This window comes from Panthera pardus, unplaced genomic scaffold, assembly GCF_024362965.1.
Source record: "Panthera pardus isolate Hobbes unplaced genomic scaffold, ASM2436296v1 HiC_scaffold_25, whole genome shotgun sequence".
Classification (NCBI taxonomy): domain Eukaryota; kingdom Metazoa; phylum Chordata; class Mammalia; order Carnivora; family Felidae; genus Panthera; species Panthera pardus.
In genome coordinates this window covers 44,672,582-44,684,752 of record NW_026526821.1, presented here as the reverse complement: position 1 = coordinate 44,684,752, position 12,171 = coordinate 44,672,582, and positions in this window count along the sequence as shown.

Sequence of the window (12,171 nt, the reverse complement as noted above, 5' to 3'; positions counted from 1 at the left end):
GACCCCAGCCCTCTTTAACCCCATCTCCTGCCACTTAACTTCCAGCTTTCCCTTTGTTCCTTGAACACACTGAACCTGATCCAGCGCCAGAACCTCTGCTCTAGCTGTTTTCTCTCTGGTCCTTTGCATATCTGCACCTCTAGTACAGAACACCCTTTTGGAGACTTTATATGCCTGAAGATATTTTTATTATGTCCTCACAATTCAGCAACAGTCTGGCTAGTTATAAAGTTCTAGGTTCACAGTTCTATTTATTAACACCTCAAAAATGTAATTCCATTGAGCTTAAGATTGGTGTTGAGAAGTCTGAGGTCAATTTAAGTCTTCCTCCGTTGCGAGCAAGAAGCAAGGAAGCAAAGGCAATCTGCTTTGGTAATCTGGAAGCTTAAAAGTCATAGTTTTGCCTTCAGTGTTTCTAATTCTACTATAATGGAGGGATCCAAGAATTTTTTCTTGTCTACAGTATTCTTGGTGCCCTTTATATCTGCAGACTATCATCTTTTTTTTAATTCTAGGGAATTCAAGGACATTATTTAAAGTCTTTCCTCCTCTTCTTGTGGCTCTCCTATGACCTGGCTCTGCATGTTGATTTCTGTCTTCCGTTCCTTTTAACTTCCTTATCTTCCTCAGCTGCCTTCTCAGAGAGGTCCTGGATCACCTCTTCCTACACATTGGTTCTTGGGCTATACCTGTCTGTTCTTTAACCCACCTATCATTTTCTATATTAAAATAGTCTCTCACGGGGCTCCTGGGTGGCTCAGTCGGTTGAGCGTCCGACTTCAGCTCAGGTCATGATCTCGCGGTCCGTGAGTTCGAGCCCCGCGTCGGGCTCTGGGCTGATGGCTCAGAGCCTGGAGCCTGCTTCCGATTCTGTGTCTCCCTCTCTCTCTGCCCCTCCCCCGTTCATGCTCTGTCTCTCTCTGTCTCAAAAATAAATTAAAAAAAGTTAAAAAATAAAATAGTCTCTCACATCTAATATCCCCACTTGTTTCCTTTTCGTGTGATCCTTGATTCTTTTTTCATATGGCTAATTTCTTCCCCCACGTTCTTAATATGTTTATCATGATTATTTAAAATTTTTGGCATGACCGTTTCAGTAATTCTGCTTCAGGTGGTATATGTTGTTATACTTTTGCCCTTTTGTGGCAGTTGTACTCCTCAGGCACACAATATTTTGGCCTGAGAGCCCATGACATTCTGAGGGTACTGACTATTCTAACTGTTCTGTGTATTGGAGAAAGGTCAAAGGTTATCTCCAGGCTTTATTGCTTCTCAGGAGTTTAAGGATATGTGTACTGTTTTTCTCTTACCGCATAACAAATGACCACAAATATGCTAGCTTCAAACAGCATCCATTTATCATCATGCGGTTTCCATGGGTCAAGAGTCTGGGTACAGCTTGGCTGGGTTCTGTCCCCTAGGGTCTCACAAGGCTACAATTCAGGGATCGGCCAGGGCTGTGGCCTCAGCTGAGACCTTTGAACTCTTATCCGAGTTCGCTTCTAAGCTCCTGTGGTTGTTGGCAGAATTCACTTCCTTGCAGCTGCGTGACTGGGCTCTCAGTTCTGCGGAAATAAATTAAGACCAACAAAGTGAGAATAAAAGTAGAGGCCATCCATTCAGAGCTTGCTAAAGAAAGGGAGTTGGCCACTATTATTTGTGTTCAGTGGAGACCCAGGTGCAGGTAGAGGAGTTGGAAAGATTTGTAGTGGGAAAAGGGAAGGGGCTTCAGGTCAGGTGTGCCCTGTTTGCAGTCTGTTGGCCTGGGGAAGCTGGAGGTGAGCTAACTAGCAGCCAGCGTCCTATGTGACTGGTCAGGAGTGCATATTTGGCTATCTCTGATTGGTCCCAAGGTGGAAACTGGAACAAAATTAGGAAGCTGCCAGTTATGAATCAAGTTCTGGTCATTTCGGACCAATCATTACAGGAGTTATTGGATTCCTGGACCAGTTGCTAGAGATGGTAGTCTGACTTCTTACAAGTCTGCCTTATAAATAGTGGTTGGCTTCCTGGGCTGGTTACTGTAAATTCTGAGTTGGTTTCCTGGACCGGATGCTGCAGGCTGTGGGCCACAGTTTTATTTCTACACTCAGTCTGGCCATTGTCCATTTCTGTGTGTGTGTGTGTGTGTGTGTGTGTGTGTGTTGCCATCGTCCATTTGTATATTCAGTCTTCCTGGAGACTGTCTGCAGCTCCCTGGCACGTGGCCCTCTCCACAGACAATTCACAACATGGCACTTTGGGTCTTCAGGGTCAGCAGAGAGTGTCCCTCACTCTAATGCACTGTGGTAAGATATAGATGATATAGATATAGATATAGATATAGATATAGATATAGATATAGATATATGTCACAGAAATGAGAACCTGTCATATTCTATTGGCTAGAAGCAAATCACAGGTCCTGCCCAAACTGAAAAGGAGAAGATTATAGGACATAACTCCAGTATAGAGATCATGGGGCATTTTGCATCCCCCATGGAGTCTTCCTACCGTGGTAGGAAAGGATGAGCCCTGTGAACAGCTCCCCAGGCCCTGAAAAACAGCTGCTGCTCTCTACGGTCTACTGGCTTCCTCCCTGCTCAGGGTTTCACCTTTAAACCAGTAGGAGAAGCAACACTGGGAGAAAGCCATTTTCCCTTTGCTATGCTTCATGGCCCTGGAGTCTAGAAGAAATGCCCTAGGACCATTGGTCCCTGTGTCCCTCTTTACACTAACTCCTCACCTTAGCAGGCTTTTGTGCTGCCCTGTTAATCTCTAAAACCTGTATCAAGGCTTTGTGGCTGATTTCTGTAAGGGGCTTCCACTGCTTCCTCTGTGGGCGGCACCCTTTAGCTCCAGCCCCTGCTACATCTCTCACCTAATCCTCTTTTGGCATTAATGCTGTGTTACATGCCCGGGCAAGTGGGTGTCAGCCCTGGCTGTACATTACAATCACCGGAGAGTTTTATACAATCCTAATGCTCTGGTCTCACCCCCTACCTATTAAATTAGGGTCTCTAGAGTGGAATGAGCCATGAGCAGCTTTTTAGCTACCAGGTGATTCTAATATGTAGCCCAGGTTCTAAAAGGGTCACTGTTCTAAAATCAGCAGCCTTTAACTCAGTTCTTAGCCTTGCTGCACATTGGAATCACTGGGAAGATTTTTTAAAAAAACAGACAAACACCGATGCTCAGGCCCCCATCTCGAGAGATCTGATGTAATTAACGTGCAGTGTGGCCAGGGCTTTGGGACTTTTAAAAGCTTCCCAGGTGATGCCAGCACACAGCTGAGGATGAGGGCCACTGATTCTATGTCCAGATATCAAGCTGCTTGCAGGGAAAGGGGCTAGTTCCTCCCCTCCTCCTGGTAAGGAAAGGGGCAGGTGCCCAGTTTCAGTGTAATTAATAAAAGGATCTGTATTGCTTTTGTTCCAAAAGTTGAAAATAATCAAGAATGTGAATCCAAAGATCGACCAGATTCCTTGCTTTTAGGAACGTTTTCCAAACAAACAGTTGAAATTTCCCTTTGCTACCACATTTTGCATGTGTTTTGATTTTATAAGCAGTATGAAGAGGCCAGCCTTCAAATCCTCTGTCTGGTAAGTCAGTTTGAGTCTCTAAAGCAGTTCCCAATTGTACAGTGAGATCACTGTAGACTGGTGTTGCCAAAGAAGACAGCCCAGAAAAGTTGAAACGTGAGCTGGAGGCTGAGCGGAGACTCAGCTAGGCTGGAGCAGAGAGAGGGACACAAGGCCAAAGGTGTGGAGCAGGAATGGTGCGCACGGCATCTGAAGCAACAGACGACATAACTCAGAAGATGTAGGAGAGGAGGGGTTGCACAGAGGACAAACCTTTGCTGACTACCTCTGGGTTAGAACTTTTTCCTCCATCATCTCTATCAGATACATTTTTACTTTTCCTTGTGCATTCTGCTCTGTATTCATAATTCAGTCTTCCACACCTTGTTTACAGGTTGATTCTAAAGTCTGAACAACAATAAACCACATTAACATCACTATAACCAGGGCTTACTCTGCAGCCTCATAATGGGCTAAGATTTATTTTCCTTCTCCATGAACCAAAAGTCACCTATGACATTTAAAGGAAGATGTTTCTAGCATCAAAGTCAAATGAATCTTCTTCTTGCCCCCCTTCCATTCCTGAAAATAATGATCATGCTATATTTCAGCTGACTTCATATTTGGACCTTTATTTCCTTACATGGTTCTTTCCCTCCCAAGGTTTCTAATTTTCCCTCCCTCCCTCCTTTCCTTCCTTCCTCCCTCCCTTCTTCCTTCCCTCCCTTTCCTTTTTATTTTTTATTGTTTGTGTTGTCAACAGAGCACATTTACCATCACAGATCTTCAGAAATATCCAGACTTTCAATTACACCAACTGCTCCAGGGAATCCACTTTCTCTGTGAAAACATGCTTTCAGAGACTTCTGCAGTTCTGCTCTGGTCTGAGCTGGTTATTTTCTAGATCTGTTGGGAACTACAGTTCCAAGTCTCTTTCTCTCTGTACTTCTCCAGTAGGTCCACTGTTTTCTAGATCTCAGGTCCTTCTTTGTTTTTTGCCCTCATTTTATCTCAGGAAGGGCTCCGGAAGGCTAACTTTCAGAATCTGTGTATGTCTGAAAACATATTTATTTTGCCCTAGTGATTAATTGATACTTTGATTAACAGTGACAATTAGGCTCAAAATAATTTCTCCTCTTCAAATGAAGGCATTTGTTCACTGTGTTCTACCATCTGGCATTGTCGAAAAGAGATCTAACCAATGCCATTAGTCTGAATCTCCTTCTCCTAAAAATTGATCTGGTTTTCTTTTCCTCTGCAAAATTTTCTTTATCTTCCAATTTGTAAAATTATGGGAATATGTCTGGGGCTGGATCTTTCATTCATTGCTTTGTTTTATCCATCATTATCCCTAATCTGCTTTTGTCTTCATGAAATTTATCATTGGCTCAAATTTTCTGATGAAGGTCATACAGATCCTCTTTTTTGTCATGGATTTAATTCCTTTTGCACCCCTTTACTTTCCTTTTAGGGGGATGTGGGGAGGGGAGGGACATAAATGTGCATGATTAGTCTGCCATGTGGGACTCTACTTTCAGAAATGTTATTTGGATATTATAGGAAAGGAGGACCCTGGAATACAGAAGGTCTTGGAGATCCTTGACTTACATCATGGGGAAACTGGCTTTCATAGTGGTCGTTGGTGGCCTGAAGAAGTAACATCAGGTGTCTTTCATGTATTCTGCTCTTAAGCAAGCTATGACACCACTTTTCTAGTGAATAGAAATGATTGGAAATATTTCAAAATCTTCTGGACTGTTTCCATCAGCCCATGTTTATTCGAAGTATTAAGTGAAGGATGGAAATAGTGATTGGACAAGTCTGTATGTTGTGCTGTGCTCACCACAAGGGCAGACCACCTGTCACCATACAATGCTATTATAATACCATTGACTATATTCCCTGTTCTGTGCCTTTCATCCCTGTGCTTATTCATTCCATAATGGAAGCCTGTACCTCCCACTGGCCTTTGCCCATTTTGCCCATCCCTGCATCCCCTCCCCTCTGGTAACATCAGCTTGTTCTCTATTTATGGGTGTGCTTCTGTTTTTGTTTGTTTAGTTGCTATATGAGCTCTAAGTGTCCAGTACTTCTGGAATGATGCTGGTCAGTGGACACACCTGACAATTCTTATATTCCAGTGTGCTTTGTCTTTGGCACATAAAATGCACTCTGAACCTAAAGATGATGTTACTTATCTGAATGAAGAATCAATCCAGGATAGTTCTGACTGGGCATCATGTAAGTGTAAGCCTTCTGAAGGTAAGGTGTAAATGCCTTGCTCCCTGGTAAGTCCAGACTGTGATCAGGAGGAATCAAAGCTTCCCTATGATATAGGATGATGACACCCGAAAGGAGAAGGAACTCTGCATATTCTCTTCAACAAAGTGGGAAGAGTCCAGAGTCCTTTGCTCAACATGATATGAGATGAAAAGAAATATCTATGAGGAGATAGAGGCCTATGGACCTAAGACAGATCCATGGGATTATCACACCTCCCAGATGGCAGCACGGACCTGCCTGAATCAATGGGAAAAAAAAAAAAAGCAGAGACAAAGAGCACATCTCAGCAGATGCCAGAGTGAATAAAAATGCCACCCTGGGCTGGATGTCTCCAGAACATAACCCCAAGGCTGCTGATTGGGGCAGTGATGGCAGAGCCTGGGATTGACTACTGTTTCATTTCCCTCACTGGTCTCCCATGAGGACAGGTCTGGCATGCTTGTGTCTCAGAGAATCACATCTGCCAGGCTCTTCTTTTGCTGATCTCCAAAAACATGGCTAATGAAGGCAAATCATTGCTGAGGACAATGGTTCTCTCAAGGTAACAGCCCTGTTGAGTTGATGTTTGGTGCCCAGCATAGTGATAAGAGGTCATTGCACACTCCAGTAGCCACATGGTCTGTGTCTGTACTAGCCTTCCGGATGTCTGAAGGCTGGGACTGTGATCATCCCATTCATCCTGAGGTTTTGGCTACCATCCCACTCTGGTCCCAGGTTCAGCCTCTGTCCCTTCCACAGGAGCTCTGGCTGCTTATCTCTCTTGGAGGTGATGTTTCATAGGGAGAACCCTCTTCTATCTTCTGCTCACCCTCTGGCTGGGGCTCTCAGCCCACCCACGTAAGCTGCAAATGGGAGCAGAAGCTGTACAAGTCTTGGTCTCTTATATGCACCTCATCCCCATTAGACAGTATCTCCCACCCCTACCCCCAGCATTTGGTGTCTAAGTCTCATCCCATAAACCCGTGGTCAACCACTACCTCTGGCAGAATCACGGATGCATCTGTTCCTATCTTCAGGACTTGGTGGGGAGGGTTGCATATGTAGGTGCTGGGCAATGATCCTGTGGCCTTGACATCTCTACATGCCACCTGGAATGGATGTCCCATAGCAACGTTGTTTCAGAGGTGGCAAAATTGGAAGAGTCCTATTTGTCCTGTTTGTACTATGGCCCCACCTGGGAAAGGACACAGAGAATTTAAACAGCTCTGTGCAATTTTCCCTCATTACCAATAATTACAACTTTTTCCTATAACTGGTCAATATCCAATCAAAGAGACCTAGTGTGCTTACAAATTTGGTATTATTTTCATGTTGCTATCTGAATCATCATGGAATTGGCTTCCTAGGGCAGCCATAACAAATGGCTACAAGCTGGGTGGCTGCAAGCAACAGTTATGTACTCTGGGGGCCAGTTATGGCTCTGGGGGCCAGAAGTCCAAAAGTAATCTGGGTTGGTTCCTTCTTGGGGGCTCAAGGGAGAATCCATTCCATGACAATCTCTCAGCTTCCTGGAGACTGTTGGTAGTCCTTGGCATTTCTTGGCTTATGGCAACATAACTCCAGCTATGGCTCTGTGGTCACACGGCATTCTCCCTGTGTGTCTGTGTCCAAATTTCCCTCTTATCAGGACACCAGTCATTGGATTAGGGCCCACGTGAATCCAATATGGTCTCATGTTAACTTGTTAAAAACTGTGAAGATTCTCTCCAAATAAGCTCACATTCATAGGTAGGACATGAACATAGGTTTTGGGGATGGGGGTGGGTGTGTGTGTGGGGGGAGACACAGTTGAATCAATAATTGTCAAAGTAAATTGAAAGATAATTCAGATAGTAAAATGTGATGAATCTTGTTCTTAGTGTTGAGAAATTTCCTTAGGTTTACCAATAGCCACAAACTTTTCGAATACTGGAAGACTGATTTATGAATATTTAGATTTCTAAAAAAAATGGAAAAATACACACTCCCACCTCTCCCAAGCTCCTAATTAATGCATCCAAGTGGAGAGAGAGTGATAAACACAATAGTCCTTTACAATAAATGGCAAAAACAAATATAGAGAAATCATATTCGCATAAAAATTAAAAATTAGTTTATCTCTTTTAAAAAGACAAACCACAGTTTGTCTCTTATTTCGGCTTACTTTTGAGTGAAAAATTTCTTTGAGAAGATAATAATATTTGAGAATAGACTTTTACTTTCATAATTCTTTGATTTCTTTCTTTTTTAAAACTGTAGAGTCCCCCACAAATAGAAAGTAACACTAAATCACATAAGCATTTCAATTTTACACTGTTTCATGCATGTGTTACACTCAGAGAGAGAACTTTTTTAACTTTTTAAAAAATTTATTTTGAGAGAGAGAGAGGGCATGCACACATGAGCGGGGAGGGGCAGAGAGAGAGAAAATCCCAAGCAGGTTCCATGCTGTCAGCACAGAGCCCAACGCAGGGCTCGAACCCATGAACTGTGGGATCATGACCTGAGCTGAAGTCAAGAGCCAGACACTTAAACGACTGTGCCACCCGGGTGCCCCAGAGAGAGAAGAACTTTTAATTCAACCCAGTACAACATTCCTGTTTCATTTCTCACTGGCCCATAGAACATGCCCAGCTGAGTGTTTCCTGCTATGCTTTCTCACCACCTTGAATGAAATGTGGGCACTGCTGAGTAGGGAAAAAGACATGTGTGCAGGTGAGAGGAATCTAGCTAGTGTTTTAAGTTCCTTTGAATTAATGCCATGTTTGGGGGAAGGACTAAGGAGCATTTTAGGAAGGGGAAAGGCAATGCTTTTAATGAAAATGCTAGGACACCAGAGGAATTTCAGGCCTGTTTAGCTGAATCACTTGTGAACAGGCACGTAAAAATGAGTGATTTCAATGGAAACCAACTGGCGTTCCATGAAATTATCCAGCACTTGGAAATAAGGCCAAGAGAGGGTTAGGGTTAAGGCTAGCTTGTCCTTTCAATGCCATACATACTGCAACATTGTTCAACACATCCACTCAGGAATTCATCATGGAGTAATAATTAAGGGAATGCACCTCTGTTCAACTATTATTGATTAAGGGCTCAGAATGTTAACTTGTGGGTCTTGTTTGAGAGAGGTAAATAACTTCCCTCAGACAAAAAAGATCACCATAGGTTATGGTCTGGTTGCCCTGGCGCTCGTGAGCCAGTCTTGTGTCTAGCATTTTGGGTATAGCTACAAGTCCCCAGATCTACTCCCACACTTAGGACCAGCTTTACCCTCTTACTGGGTCCTCTGTTAGTGAGTTAATACTTCTTCAACCTATATTTATTCCCTTATTTTATTTTTTCAGGAGAGTAATTTTGAAAAGCTTTTGGAATAGATACTTTGACACATGTTTGGACTTTTTACCTGTACCCTCATTTTTGGCGGTGGAATATAAGAAGTTATTTGTCAAATTGCCAGTGGTGAGTTTTCTCGCGCAAGGACATTGTAGGTCCTGGGAGGAGGCCACGGATCAAATCTCCTCAAATGCTTTGCTCTTGTATGTGGGCAGAATCACATCAAATGCCAGAATAAAATACCTCATTTGTTTTCATCTTGTGCTTATTTGCAAATGAAATTCTGTAATGATAGCTTTTAAAAAATAGCTTTTTTATAAAGAGGGGAGGAGGTGAGATGAATGTTAATATCAAATAATTGAATCTGATTTCTAGGGTACTTGGGATGGTCTGAAGAGCTGTGAGAGAGGCATTTAAAACCAATTCCCAGGTGTTTAGTTTCATATTTGGATTGGGGGTAGTGAAGAAACGAGTATGGGACAGGAGGTCCCACAGGCAAGGAAAATTCAACCCTAAGGAAAGTTGAGGGGCTGTTGGTGCTAAATATCCAGATTTTGGCCTGCATAACCGCAAGCAAATGACTCTCATGAGCTGTGGAAGGACCAATTTTATTCTCGTTTACACCATGAGGACTACAGGCCACCACCAACACAACAGATGACTGTTGGTACTCCCCTGGGTGAAGCAATCATCCCAACCTCCCATGCCCTGTGGGCTGAGTCATCTGAGACTCCACTTCCTGGCTGTGCTGGCTCCTGGCTTCGAACCTTACCGCTATCCAGCTGGAGCCCAATTTTCATTTCAAAAATTACAGCCTAAATGTCCTTCCGGTGGGACCTGTCCCCACACTTATTACAGAAAATTGCTGTTACATAAACCACTCTCCTCCTTGTTCTATTTTCTGCCCCTTTTTGCTAAGTGCAATGACTTTGTTAGTTGAGTTATTTTTTTTTAATAGATTCAAAGGAGAAATCTCTCCTCTTGCCAGTGAAGCAAATCTTGTGGGACTTCAGAAGATAAAAAGTAGAATCAGTACCCAATTTCATTAGAGGAAGAAGACAGGCCTGTTTAGTCAATCAGTACAATGCAGGAATTTCCAATATTAACAAGATATCTGGCAGCACATCCACTGTGAGTCCCATACCTAAAGAGTAGGGTGAATTTTTTTAATGTTTATTTATTTTTGAGAGGCAGAGAGTGAGCAAGCAGGGAAGGGACAGAGAGAGAGGGAGACACAGAATCTGAAGCAGACTCCAGGTTCTGAGCTGTCATCCAAGAGCGGGGCTTGAACCCACGAACCATGAGATCATGACCTGAGTGGAAGTCAGATGCTCAACCAACTCAGCCACCCAGGTGCCCCAAAAGAGTAGGGTGAATTTAAAGATGACGTGAGATACCCCCTGAGTTAGACTTGGCCTTCCCATTGAATTCTCTGTAGTACTCCTTTACCTTTACTCACCTCCTGCCCCTCACAGCTTACTGGAACTAAAACATAACTCTCGTCCTCCAAATTTACCAATTCATCCCCAACTGCAAATGTTTTGTTCTCTATGTAATCTGTGCTTATCCCCAGTTGGCAATTCTTTTTTTCAATATATATATAGAGAGAGGGGCAGGGAAAGGCAGAGAGCTAGGGGGAGAGAGAGAATCCCAAGCAGGCTCCCTGCTGATGTGGGGCTTGAACTCACAAACAATGAGATCACGGTCTGAGCTGAAATCAAGAGTTGGAGGCTTAACGGACTGAGCTGCCCAGGTGCCCCTCCCAGTTGACAATTCTTATCGCATACACTGATACCAGTGACAATATAGAGGGTATTTGTGCAAATGGCTATGAGTCTTCTGGAGAGCAGAGCAGATGTCTACATGCAGAGCATCTCAAACTCGTACCTACACTTCTCAATGTTTGTACAAATCACCTGGGACCTGTTTAAACGCAGGTTCTGATTCAGAAGGTCTGGGTGGGGCCTGAGATCCTACATCTCTAATCAGCCACCAATGCTGCTGCTCCTGCTGGCCCAGCAACCAGGCTTTGAGAATGGCTGCTCTAAGGCATACCTCCTGTTTCAGGACAGCGGGACTCACGACCAAGGGCAAAGCCGAAGAGGCACCTTCTCTATTATATGGAAGAAATCATGATCTTTGTCTGCCAAGTTGGCCCCTTAATAATTTCCTACCTGCTCTGCCCTATACTGCAACCACTAATTATATGTGGCTCTTACAATGCAAATTAATCAAACATTTTATTCCTGGTTGCACAAGCCACCTTTCAAGTGCTCAACAGCTACATGAGTCCAACAGCTACCCTATTGGATGGCAAAGATGTAGGCCATTTCTATCCCTACAGAAAAGTTCTATCTGACAATGCTATTCAATAAGAATTCTAAAAAACTCTTTCTAGTCAAAGATGCTAGTTCAAGGTCCACCGACACTTTGAGTAGCAAAAACCTATGGAATACATAGCATTTCTTTTTGGATGTGCACAGTGTCACAAATCATCTGATTATACTTCCGTGGACCCTGGTTCTGAACCATGGACACATGTAGAAACACCTGACAGTCCAAAACATGTAACCAGATAACCCCAATCAGAATTATGGGAGGTGGGGGTGGGCTAGGTATGGTAGTCTTAAATGCACCCCAGGGGATTCTAACGTGGGACCACAGTGAGGAGTCTCTCTCTGCCTTAGGCCGGAGTTTGATGCCATTACCTGCACTGACACACACAGTGAGGAGGGTTAGGAAAAATGCACAACTCTCCACACAGGGAGGGTTAGGGTGTAGGGGCTGCCTCTGAACAGCCAAAAGATTCTTTGGTTCCGTCTACTCACAGATTTTTTCAGTGCCACCATTTCAGGTGACGTCTCCGACAAACAAGATTAAAGCTTTAAAAATTCCTATTATTTTAAAATTCTAATAGGGACTAAGAAGTCTGGGCATCTGGCCAGTGGAATTAAGACAGGGACTGTGAGAACAAGCCCCAAGTGAAATGTACTTGGGGCGCTTTCTGTTTGCTATT